The 13,489-nt window shown below is 41.7% G+C and overlaps 1 protein-coding gene across 3 annotated transcripts in view; it reads left to right on the top strand.

The window, feature by feature from the left end:
* Positions 1-902: 902 nt before the first annotated feature.
* WWP1 (WW domain containing E3 ubiquitin protein ligase 1) overlaps positions 903-13,489 on the top strand; it is a 60,698-nt gene continuing 48,111 nt past the window's right edge. For all 3 annotated transcript variants that reach the window (XM_059836072.1, XM_059836069.1, XM_059836073.1), the window contains exon 1: positions 903-994. The gene's annotated coding sequence lies outside the window, so the exon portion shown is untranslated. The remainder of the gene's footprint in view (positions 995-13,489) is intronic.

The following is a 13,489-nucleotide window of genomic DNA, read 5'->3' as shown; positions in this document are numbered from 1 at the left end:
TAAGGTGTTGCTGGGGTCGAAGGCAGCTGGCAGGGCAGTGAGGCAGCCCGGCTGCACCGCGGGCCCCGCCGGCCCTGTCCGCTGCTCCACCGCCGTCGTGGGCTGCGGGGAGCCGCCTCTCCCCCACCTCCATCCGTCCTCCTAAGCATGGGACAGTATCAGCTATTCAGAGAGGGAGAAGAGGTCAGGCGGTAGAGGAAGGGGACCAGCCGGACGATCCCCCTGGCTCCGAAACGGGGCGACTGTCACGGCCGCGGCGGAGCCTCCCGGCGGGGCGCAGAGCCCGCCCTGCCTGCGTAGCCCGGGAGGGAGGCGGGTGGAGAAGACACCCCCCGTCTTTATCGCTTGCACACCAGCGGGGTGTGCTGGCTCTCGGCGCCGCCACCCCGGAGGCGCTTTCTCGAGGCGGCGGCGACTCGCAAAAGCCTTCCTTATCCCGTCCAAGCACGCGCTCCCCCCGGGACGGCACCCCGGCGCTGGAGCCTGGCCCCTCCTCCCTGCCTTCGGAGAGGTTGATTCAGTCCGCTCGGCTCTTCTCCCCGCCGCAGCGCCCAAGTTGGTTCAGCCCGGGGCAGGCGCTAAGAATAAGCCCTGTCCCCTTTGAAGAGCCTCGGTTCAGGCTCTCCTTTTCCCTCCCACCGCCGCTGCGCACTGCTTGGGTCCGACTGGGCCCTCCCGCCCGGGCGGCGGCAGCGGCTCCACAAGTTCCTGCTCCCCGTGCCCGGGGCGCGCGCACGAGGCTGGCTTGGCCATTGGGGGCGCGCGGCGGGAGCAGCAGCAGCAGCAGCAGCAGCAGCAGGGGCGGCTGCGGCGGGAGGGGGGTTGTTGTGCAGGAGCCGCCGATGCCGCTGTGAGATGGCATCATTCTGCGCGGCGGCGGCGCGCGGCGCGGAGGGGTGAGAAGCCGCCGCGGCGGCGAGGAGGAGAAAAAGAAGAAGAAAAAGGTGGGAGGAAGGAGAAGGAGGCGGCAGCAGCTGTGAGGCTGCGAGCCACGGTAAGGAAACAAAACAGGCTGTGCCGCAGCCGTTTCGCTTTGCGGTCTGGCCCGGCAGAGCCCGACCGGCCTGAGGAGAAAAACGGCTGCCGTTTTTCTCGCTCTTCCTCGCCGCCCTTCGGCTGGGGGGAAGCGGGGGCGGCGAGGGCAGGGGGGTGGGCTCTGGACGGGTGCGAGCTGCCCCCTGTCACTGAGGGGCGGGGAGGAGGGGAATGGGCGTGGGGGCTAAAATGGCGAAGGGAGCTGTAGTAAGGTCTCGGTCTCTCCTTTCCGGCACTTCAACTCGTCGCACCCCCCGGGCCCTACTCCGGGGGTGGAGGGGGGTGGCGGCTGTTGCTTCTCCCCTTTCGATGTCCCCGTTTGGTGACGGGAGGATTGCTGTGTTTCCTTGCCGTCCTCCCACCCTGGGTCACGTCCGGACAGGGCTGAGGGCCTCTTGGCCCACACCTGGCAGGGGGAGGGAGGGTCGGTAGGGTGGTGAGCTTGTGGAGGTATGGGGCGGGGGGGGAAGAAGAGGGGGAGTGTCGCTGGTGTCCGGTGTCAGGCGAATAACCTTGTTTATTCCTGTCTACGGCCTTTCGAGTGAGGGTGGCTGAGGGCTGAGTCCTGACCTGTGTCAATGCTGAGTAGATTATGAGAGACGTTAGTGACTGGGAGTCACTGAGGCTGTTCCACGGCCGGCCCCTTGCTTGCTTATCTACGGGATGGAAGCAGAGGAGAAGGATATTGTTACGTTTCAGTTCACCTTCCTTTGGTGAAACTGGGGAGGGAGGAGGTGAAGAGCCGTTTCCCCTCTACAGTGAGCTGCTGTCACTCCTCACAAGATGGGTAGTGTGCCGCCTCTCAAGAGGAGGGGGCACAGCAGGGTGGGAAGTCGTTACGGTTACTGCTCGAGTTGTACGTGTCTGCTAGTCTCTCTGGGTCCTCTGAATGTATGTTTTGCTGAGCATACTGTGTGAATTCAAGACCTCAAAAGACCTATTCATGTCATTTATCTTTTTTTATGTTGTGGCAAAATGTTACAACTCAGTGTAAATGTTTATTTACTTGGTTTTATTTGTAGACATCCTATTTTTGGAACAATACCAATTCTCATCCCAGTTTAACTAGGATGATCTAGCTCTGCTTCCAGATCTATAAATGTTTAAACCGTACATCAAAGAGGGAAAAAGAGTTAACGTTGTCTTATCATTTTAAAGGGAGCTCTTCAATGTTGGGGTGAAACTGTAAAAAGAGCTTTTCATATTTCAGCTGTATTTTCACATGGAACCTGTGTCATACAGAAAATCATCAGGATATTTTGCATTTAAAAAACCCTAGGTTATGCAAGCTTAATAACACTAGCTTACCAGGTGATACTGTCACTGACTGCAGGAGGCTGAGTTATATATGGTCATACATGTGAAAGACAATATGGCCTTTGTAGTAATAAGAGTCTCCCTTTAAATTTGTATTCTGGTTTAATCCCTTTGTGATATAGAAACAAAGTGATTATTAGTGGGCTGTGGTAATGCTTCACTAACTTGGGCTGTTTGTTTTCTGGTGGTTTTGTTTTTTTTTTTTTTGTTTTGTATGCTGTCTTATCTGAGTCCGTGTTGGTCAAGGTATAAACTGAATTACTATTTCTCATTGCTTTTGATACTAATAAAGATTAAAGAAATTTTGCATAGAAAAAAATCTGAGGGATTTTTCATCCTTTTGAGAAAAAATTTACCTTGTAAAAGCACAGTTTATCTGGACTCTTGACAAAGATACTTTCAAGTGGGGTAGCTAGAAGCTACTTTGAGCCGATGTTGCTTGTGAAACTGTGGGTTTAGAATCCTTTTATCACCTCTTTGGTGTGTATTTTGAGCTATGTTTTAAAGGTCTGATCCTATAAATGCTTGTAGCTTGAGTAACTTACCACTATCAGTAGTCTTTTTCCAATGATACTGTAGAATAAATCCCTTAACTAATTATAGTTGAAAACATGAAAACAATTTTACATACCTGGGACTGTTTTAATCTCTCGGCGTGAGACACCTTGTTACCAAAAGGATATGGATTATTTTTGTTGGAAAAATAATTTACATTTGTTGCTAAACATCAGTGAACAAAACATTGTAAGTCTTCCCGTGTGCCTTTGCTAACGGGTTGGCAATAAAGTTTAAATCATCACCTGTTTACAAGTGCTTCTTAAATCATGGGAATACTGACAGAGTTCAGAGCCAACTGCTTCTCCTGAGTTTGTGGAACTCTTGGAAGAAGGAGGAACACCTGCTAGTTCTATTGCTTTTCATTTTCCTTCTTCTCCTTCCATATGAAGTTGGAAATTTTGATAAGTTGGAATTTCTACCCACTTTCCTATTTTTTCTCTTGAAAGAATGTGTGTGGGGAAAGAGATTTCTCATGGTTTTTGGACACGAAGAGTCAGGGGTAAGGATCTGTGACAGGATGTTGGTGTTGCATTCGGTTTCTTCATGCTTCAGTACTTCTATGCCATTGAAACAGTAGATTTGAAAACTCAGGTACCATAATCAAAAAATCATGACCTAAGCCATGTTTATTAATTGGAAATGGCTACTATTTATGCACTTAGAGCAAACACTCATTAGCTTAAAAAAATCCACAACCCAAATCCCCCCAAAAAACCCAAGTTCATCCTAGAATTTAGTTGGGTGAAATGCAGATAATGAAGTGAGAAAGCCTGGAGAGGGAATGGATGGAGTGATAAATGAAAACAAAACAAACCAAAGTGCTTCTGGCAAACTATGCTTAAGTGATTCTTGGAAGTTGCTTTTAACTTGGTGAAAAAGACTCTCTTTCTTCATAAAGACTGAAGAGAAAGAGTGAAGCTATTGATAAAAATGTCGTATCTTTTAAGCTAGGTTAGTACTGCTCTTACCTGCTTCTGCACATTGTAACATTCACCTCAATTAAAAAGATGGCTTTGTAGCTCTGCATCAATTGCATATGGCTCACAGTCAGTAGAAAAGCTGCTCCAGTGTGCCTTCCTGTACGACAGTGTGTAAATTGGGGCAAGGTTCCCCAGTTTCTATGGTAGTGTCAGATTAACCAAAATCCTGTCATTTTTGCTGTCCTTATGAAACTTGTAAACCAGAACTGCTGAATTCTGAGTTAAGCAATGTATAGTGACATTCTTCTATATTGCTTTGGTCTGTGTACAAATGCAGACAATAACAGTTGGTTATATCCAGGTCCTTCTTTAAAAATTCGTTTTCTTTGCATCAGTAGGCTGCTTTCTCTCTCTATAGGTGTTAGTTCAGTTTTATCATAATCTGCTGGCATTCTCTGTAATGATGTAAAATAGTCACAGGTAAGGACCATCGGAAATATCGGAGATCTCACTTCCGTTTCCTTGAAGGAAAATGATATGACTGGAGAGAGAAATCTCCTCTTCCTCATCAGCAGGAGTTGGAGTGTCCAGCAGAGGCATTCCAAAGGCTTGTAGAAAAGAACAGTTCTTACGACTGGTGCACACTCTTTTTGTTCCTGCAGAACTGTGACATGGTATGTTTTTTGCTAAAATTTGCTACGGTACCTTTTAAGAAGGAGTTTTTGTTTTTAATTGCTTTCTGTAAGTGAAAAGTTCTAATTACTGCTTCTTGGGATATGTTTTTGCTGTGTTTGAGGACCTAATAGTTTAACTAGAAGCATACTTAAGTTTAGCTCTGTTTTGCAAGTGTAGTGTTGTTTTACAGAGGAACACTAGAGGTTCCAGGGAAGCTATCAGCTGTCAGAGTAGTTGTAGTATGTCAGAATTACTTACCTGGGAGAGAGCGATGTTTTTAATAAAAACTGGAGTGAAGCATATGTTTAACAAAGCAGATTACATTCTTGGGCTTTTGAAACTTTTTTAATTAATCACCATTTTTCTTATTGCTGGAATATGTTAGAGATGCTTATGCTCTGCTTTAAATGATGAGGGTCTGAGCATACTTAAATGTAACCAGTTCGAAACCTGAAGACTTCTTCACATCCTCACTGTTAACTTGGAGTGATGTAACTAGTACAGCCAATAGTGTTTTCTTTTGTAGGGAAATTCAGCCTCTGATGTCTAATGCAAGGAATCTTTCATTGGCTCAAATAACTTCAGAATAATTCTTTCAAATATAAATATCTGTTACTGAAAACACAATGGGACATTTTCTTGATTTGTTTTATGTGTAAATGGCATTGAGAATACAAATACGTGTGTGTAACTGACCTTCTCAAGTAGTTCTAATGGCACAGAATTACTCCATCTACTTTTTTTATTAGGATTTTAGAGCTATCTTGCTGAAAATCATTGTGGAGATGGAAGAAAACAATTTAAAAAATGTCGAGAAGAGGATGTCACATTTTAAAAATAAACAGCAAAATAATTCCGTTTTGCACATTGCAGTATCTTCACCTTGCAGCCTGAAGTGGGCAGAAGGGAGCTCTTGTCTCTGCTTCTGTGAGTGCAGACAAAAGTGTAGACAGTATACTTTGTGCACTTTTCTAGTGACTGGGATTTCTAACCAAGATTTTTTGCTATAAGCGTTTAAATGGAGTAGGAGATTAGCAAAAGAGTCCTTTAAAAAAGAAACAAATGAAACCGTTTATCTGTTCGTCATATAGGTGGGTGAAAAATGTGAGAGAACTTTGGACTGTATGTGCATTTCAACATAGCCAGTGATTTCTCAGTATAAATCAAAAGAGTTGTAGTTTTAGAATAGGGAAAAGTAAACAGGAAAGAGAGAGTTCATAATCTGTAAAACTGCACAATATACTTGGGCATCAGAACTGAAAAAACCCCACATGTCCAGTTTTGAAACACAGTGCTCTGCTAGTTCTTGAGAAATTAAGTAAGTTTTTTTTTTCCTGGTTTTTTGTAAGTGTGAACTAAAACTGCTGAACAGATCAAGATACGTTCATCTTCAAAACTGACCTTGTTTTTACTAACTGGTATATTGGAATTAGCTCTTCTGCATTTTCTAGTGACGTTAAAGTATCTGTGTGTAAACATAACAGTCAAAAAGCAAAATAAAATATGAGAGGAAAGCTAATTAGAAGATGAAGAGCAACAGGATTGGCAAACTTCCCTTTTCTCTTTCCCTTAGGTTAGGAGTGTGGAAGCTGCTTTTTCTTAAATTTCAGTTCCCTTTATTCCTTTGTTCTTGGCACTTCTTATTTTCTGCTTCCAGCTGCCTTTTTACAGTGTTATCTTTTTAAAAAATGATCACTGTCTTACTGTAGTAGCTGGGAAGATTTTGGGTTTAAATGAATGTGGTGGGTTGACCCTGGCTGGATGCCAGGTGCCCACCAAAGCTGCTCTATCACTCCCCTTCCTCAGCTGGACAGGGGAGAGAAAATTATAATGAAAGGCTCGTGGGTCAAGGTAAGGACAGGGAGATCACCCACCAATTACTGTCACAGGCAAAACAGACTCGACTTGGGGAAATTAGTTTATTACCAATCAAAATCAGAGTAGGATAATGAGAAATAAACCCAAATCCTAAAAACACCTTCCCCCTACCCCTCCCTTCTTTCCGGGCTCAACTTCACCCCTCATTTTCTCTACCTCCTCCCCCTGAATGGCACAGGAGGATGGATATGGGGGTTGTGGTCAGTTCATCACGTATTGTCTCTGCCGTTCCTTACACTCTTCCCCTGCTCCAGCGTGGGGTCCCTCCCACGGGAGACAGTTCTTCACAAACTGCTCCAGCGTGGGTCCTTCCCACAGGGTGCAGTCCTTCAGGAGCAGACTGCTCCAGCGTGGGTCCCCCATGGGGTCACAAGTTCTGCCAGAAAACCTGCTCCAGTGTGGGCTCCTCTCTCCACGGGTCCACAGGTCCTGCCAGGAGCTTGCTTCAGCGCAGGCTTCCCATGGGGTCACAGCCTCCTTCAGGCATCCACCTGCTCTGGTGTGGGGTCCTCCATGGGCTGCAGGTGGATATCTTCTGCGCCGTGGACCTCCATGGGCTGCAGGGGAACAGCCTGCCTCACCATGGTCTTCACCACGGGCTGCAGGGGAATCTCTGCTCTGGGGCCTGGTGCACCTCTTCCCCCTCCTTCTTCACTGACCTTGGTGTCTGCAGAGTTGTTTTTCTTACATATTCTCGCTCCTCTCTCCTAGCTGCTGTTCCGCAGCAGTTTTTCCCCTTTCTTAAATCTGTTATCCCAGAGGTGCTACCACCATCGCTGATGGGCTCAGCTTTAGCCAGTGGTGGGTCCGTCTTGGAGCCGGCTGGCATTGGCTCTATCAGACATAGGGGAAGCTTCTAGCAGCATCTCACAGAAGCCACCCCTGCAGCCGCCCTGCTACCAAAACCTTGCCATGTAAACCTAATCAAAGAAAAAGAAATATGCGTATTTCGACTTCTGGATGCAAGTTATAAGGACAGGAAAAAATTCAATTGGTCTTGAAAATGTGGTGGAAGACTGATATTTGTGTGTCATTTCGAAATAAAATAAAATAAATCCCTGGCTGAATGTCTTGTGAGAGGTTGCTGACAAAGCTGTGTTGTCATGGGGTGGTGAGTAAAACTGCATTGTTAAGGGAATAGCTGTGAGGAAGAAAACTAGTTGGAGTCTTAGTTCGTAACATAACAAAAAGACTGCTACTAATGAACTGGCAAAATCTGTAGGTAGTGAAATTATTTATTGAGTAATGGCAGTGGAAACTTCAGAGGGACATAACAGGGACTAGTTTAATCTTTTGTGATAGATAAATTTTGGGTTAATGTAGGAGACCTAATGCATATGGGAAGGAGTAGCTAGAACTATTAATCAAAATGGGGTGAAAATTAAGTATTTGGTAATAAGAGTCCGACACAATTATGAATTGCTTTATGAAGATGTCTCATTAGGAATGGAATAAAAAATAAATGTTAGAATGTGTTAAGAATATAACTTATACTAGCTTGCATGCTATTTTTATATTAATTACATAAGTATATTTGAAAACTGCTAAATGTTACTGTTGTATGGCAAGTGGTTCTGGTACTATGTGGGGACCTCCTAGCTTTAGCTCTTTTACAAATGGACTGTTGTGTTTCTTTGTTGTTTGTGTTCCATTTTTGATCAGGAAAAAATAACTGATTCAGGAGAAAACTATTAGAATAGGACTGCTCCTGTGCAAATAAAATGGAAAATATTGTTAATTTTTAGCATAAAAAGAAGTGAAGGAAGAGAGGCCTCCAGCAGAGGCCAACAGAACCTTGAATAGAATATGAGTAAATTTCAGCCTCTGCTGTGTCATACAACTAAACAAGGAGATGTTAGAGCACACTTTGACAAGTTGAGTAGGGTAGTCTATCAAGAAGTAATTCTTACAAGATTCAGTTGGGATTAGCTGATGTATGATTCAAAATAAGGACTAGATTGTTACACAGACAAGGAGAAAACTCGTTGCTAAGTAATAGGAGTTTTAATAAAAAAAGATTATACAGATTGCACTTCAGTGCAGAAACTAACTGCATTTTTAAATACTTCCTATGAGCAAGTTAGTCTAGACTCCCCACTATAGCCTTTCTTGGATTTTTTTTTTTTTTTTTAACTACCATGGACAGCTTGCTTTCAGAGTTGGTTGATGTTCTTGTCTGTTTTGAGTAAATCTGTTATGCTGGTTGCTTCAGTTTCAGAGCTTTAGAGGCCATGAGAAATTAAAATTAGATTAAATAAATCTGTATTAGCAGAAACATACACTTTAGGCTTATTTTCCTGCATACTTGAAAATTTTGTGTTTCAATCTCTTCCCATTAACAGAGGGGAAGTAAGAACATTTTTCCAGATGTTTGTGGACACCCCCCAGCTTAAAAGCTGATGGTTTCAAGGGTTGATGTAGAAGATGTGGCAATAGAATAAAAAATAAACCAGACAACATTATCGTGCCACTGTTTATATCAATGGTGCATTCCTGTCTTGAATGAATGCTTTGTGCATTTTTTCATCTTTTCCACTTTCCACCCTGTCTCAAAAGGTATACAGTAGAACTGGAGAAGGTACAAAGAAGGACAGCAAGGATGACTCATTTATATGTAAGACAACTTACAGAATGACTAAGGATTCTTAATACTCTTCAGGCTGGAAGACCTGCGTGTTGATCCTGTCATGCAAGTGTCCATTATGTGGGTAAAGGATGATGGAGATGCTTTTTTCTTGCTTGTCTTTCCTCTGTCTCTAATATCTACCCTCAAAAGTTCCTTGAAAATCAACATGAATAATTTTGAAAATTGACTTCTTTCAGTGGAGAGTTGGATGACCTTTTCTGGGCAGTTTTTGTAGTCTCTTGGTTTCAAGGTAGTGTTGTTTTCAAGAATTGGCTGTTAATGATTTTAAGTTACATAATTTAGTCTTTAGCTTTTCACCAGAAAGGATACTGACCCTCATGAGAGTATCTGCATTTCTCATGAACTCCATCTGTTCACCTAAAATGAAAATAACTAATATTTCAAATGCTCTTTTACTACAAAATTTAAATAGTTTTCTTACAGCTCACTGATTCCTTTGTTAAACTTAATATGCAATGTATTGATGTGGTCCAATATTGACCCTTGAGAAGTCAAACTTTGGGCTCTTCTGGTAAGACTTGTGTTACTCTCTTTCATGTTCTCAACTTGTCTTTTTTGTGTAGTTAAATTTTGGAATCAGATTAACTCAGATTAGAATCGTATTGGGAAATAATTAGTAGAAGCAGGTAACTTTTTGTTTTAAGAAGTGAGAATTATTTATTACCTGGGAGTCTTACTAAGGATCAGGTTGAATTCTCTAACACTGTAGAGGCTGAAGGGCTATTTTTGAAAAAATGTGACAATGCTTGCGTGTGTGCTCTCAGGTAGTAATAGGTAAGATTAGTGCAGTCCGTGATTGGAATTAAGACAGACATGTTTTAGTGTTTTAACACTGCTGAGATTGACAGCTGGAAAGAGGCTTGCATAGCACATTTAAAAAAGCAGATACTCGGAGAAGAGAGAGTGAGAATGTGCAGTGAATTCTACTTATACCTCTTTGAGCTATATTTTGAGATAGTTACTGATGAGAGGTGGATCATATCAAATCTCTTACTGCCGAAAAATGTGCACAGACCCTTTCTGCCACTTCAGCCCATAACAATGAGTAGGTTTCTCTTCTCCTCTTCTTTGAATTGTCATCTTCTACTGACTTAGCAGAACAATGGGGAGACCGGGAGACTATTTTATTGGGGCAGTATTAATGTAATGCCCATTATTGGCATTCCTTAATGATGGTTTCTTCATATCCCCACAAAAACAAGGGGGAGGGTGTAAAAGAAACAGCAGCAGTCTTGGTTAACAACTTTAATGTTGTTTTATGTTCCTTTGGAATTTATTGGTTTGTTAATTTTGCTGTGACTGCAATAGAGATGTGCTTACACTATTCATGGCTATGGTGACTAATAAGGTGGTGGTGACAGGCATGAATTGTTGTGAGTGGATTTTATAAGCTATCTGGGCATTCTTGGTATGTGCTCAGGCTGCCTGCCTGTTTTGAAGCCCATACCTCTCTATTTTCTACATTATTATAATATGTTACCTACAGAGTTAAATTTAATGTGGAAGTGCCTACATGTAACTACAGTAAGGTTTTCTGTTTGCAGTGTAGGTCTACTAAAATCTGCCCATATTTTAGAGATGTATCTTAGTATATTACTTTATATTGCTCTTGATGCAAGTCTGATAAACAACAACTTATATGAACTGTTGGGATTATCCATAGCAAACTGCAACCCAGAGAGGCTGAAGACTAGTGTGTGGGTAGCGTATTATGTATTCTGGCAGATATGAAGGCTATTCAGCTGAATATTAAAAGCAAGGAGAAGTCATTTACTCAGTTTGTTTCACTGTGCGTGTGGTCCTATTTGTAATACCCAGAGGAGGCATGTTGCATGATTCCACTCTTAAATATTTTTTCTTTTGTAACATGTTCAGTCTGGAGAAGAGGAGGCTGAGGGGAGACCTTATAGCTCTCTACAATTACCTGACAGGGGATTGTAGAGCGGTGGGTGTTGGCCTCTTCTCCCAAGTGACTAGTGACAGGACAAGAGGAAATGGCCTCAAGTTGCACCAGGGGAGGTTTAGACTTGATATTAGGAAAAAGTTCTTTACTGAGAGAGTGGTGAGACCCTGGAATAAGCTGCCCAGGGAAGTGGTGGAGTCACCCTCACTGGAGGTGTTCAAGGAACGTGTGGACGAGGCATTGTGCGGCATGGTTTAATGAGCATGGTGGTGTTAGTTGATGGTTGGACTTGATGATCTTACAGGTCTTTTCCAACCTTAGTGATTCTGTGATATGACTTCTGTGTGTGTTTCTGTGGTGGATAATTAAAATATTTCCCAGAAAAATTCTAAATTATTTAGGTGTAAAACTCAAAGACAAAAATATACATGGGACTGAAAGTTAAAGGTAGTAAAGGTGAAAAGAACAAAAAATAAGGGGTTTAAAAAACAAGAAGTGATTAAACTCATGCAGGTAAAAAACTAAGTGTGATTGGGAGTCGGCAGTTTGTGTTGGGGCAAAAGCAGAATACTAAATGACAAGGAACTTTACTTAGTCTGTGAAAAAAACGTAACATTTCAGTGTCATATAAACAGATCTATTGAGTTAAATTGAAAGAATCCAAGACCTTCAGTGTAAAGCATTCAGAGTACAAAACGAAGGTTAGAGCTGTTTGTGTAAGTTGGACTTTGCCTTCCTTGCATATGTTTAGCAGGAGTCGGTTGCTGGTTACTGTTTTTTGCCACTGGACTGTGTTTCTTTCAGTATAGGTGTAAGAGAGACAAAACAGGGCCTGCTGCTTAATGATGCTTTATTAGTCTGTAGTTCTTGTGCTATTCCTTTACTTAATTTCAATAAATTAAAAAATGTCAAGTCTTTCCATTTGACATTAAAAAAATCTCTTAACATTTTTGCAACTTTTAGTAATTTTAAGGGGGACTTATTGGCTGCGTTACTGTCACAATATGTTAATTTATAACTAAATATAACCCTTTTAAAACTCCTTGCTAGCTAGAAGGATGTGTAATGGGAGATAATTAAAACAATAGTATTACTAAACAATAATTTCCTTTTCTTAAAGTTTGTCCTTGTGTTCAAACAATTTGGTTCCTTAAGAGTGAGTGTAACATAGTGCATACGTGAAGGAAACCTTCTAAATGCCTACAGCATGTCAAGGTACCATTTTGCCACCTTTAAATTTAATTAGTTATACCTGAAAAGGTGGATTGTAAAACAATGTGTGAGTATTTTAAATTCTGGCATCCTATTGAAAGGAATCAAACCAGCAAGTATTTTGATTAAATATATAAGATGTCCATAAATATAGCTTTTTGCTGGAAGCTTCTGTTCATGAGAGGTTATTTTTTCCTGTCACATACACCAATAAATTACTGGTTAATAAAAGCTAATACTTTGGCCTACATAATGTCTCTTGTCTGTACCCCTAGTCCATCACCCCTAAACCAAAGTACCTACTGGGCTTCGCAGCATATTCCTGGCTACCATATATTTGGTCAGAAAGGAGAATGGAATTGCAGACATTTTGAATTAGCCTGTAATAGTAGATCTTAAAAAGGAAGAGGACATGTGAATTAGAAGAGGACAGGTCAAGTTTTCATGAAGAACAATGAATTAATTTTGTCACCAACATCAAGCAGAAAGTTCAGTAGTTCTCAGATTGCTATATTGGTGTTTGTGGTGGGTATCCCTTGCTGATAAGCGTAGTCTTTCCATTGCTTGTTAAAGTAGCAAGCAGGCTTTTGGTGTTCAGGGAAATAAAACTTTGACTTTAAAGTTCTCTATTTGCCTAGGTGTAAATATTATTGTAATTTTAGTTGTTGATGACCAAAGATATCCATTTAGGGGGTGTCAAGTCTTAGAATTTTTTTGTTAGTGTTACTGTAGGCAAGAGGAGTTGTAGAAATGATCCTTTACTGTCCTGCTCAGTTTAATAAAGGCCAACATTTCTGGGTCTTCAGATTCTTCTCTAGATCTGAAATAGATCTGGTCTCTATTTGTGTGTAGCCAGTTTCTGAGATGAAACTTTCCCAGTGTCAAAGGGAGATACCCTTCGTTTTTCTGATGAGATAGAATTGCTGGTTCTCTCTGTAAGGAATACAGTTAACATCTGTAGCTTTTTTTTAAAAAAAAAAAAATCAATTAATTAGACATACATTCAATTTGCCGTAACAAAATTAGAAAAAAATTGTGCCTTTGGTAGAGATGTGATCAGAATATATGTAAATTTAAGGGTTCTTGGTGTTGAGAGTGTTCACTTAATTTAATTATCCTCCTGAGATTAGCAATCATCGCCATTTTTATTGTTGATAAATAGTGAAATAGTCTTTCAAATCAGAATTGCATTGAATAAAAATTCTGGATTTTGGAAGTCTGAATGGAAAGGGATCAGTTAAGAAGTTTACCTGTATCTGAGATAAGAAAAGTGGTTTTTTTCTTATTTTTGTTCTTTGTTCTTATTTTCACATCAAGAAATTTGCTTCCAATCTTACACTGTTT

The sequence above is a fragment of the Gavia stellata genome, chromosome 3 (genome assembly GCF_030936135.1).
Source record: "Gavia stellata isolate bGavSte3 chromosome 3, bGavSte3.hap2, whole genome shotgun sequence".
NCBI classification, from domain to species: domain Eukaryota; kingdom Metazoa; phylum Chordata; class Aves; order Gaviiformes; family Gaviidae; genus Gavia; species Gavia stellata.
This window is presented reverse-complemented; position numbering and strand designations above follow the sequence as displayed.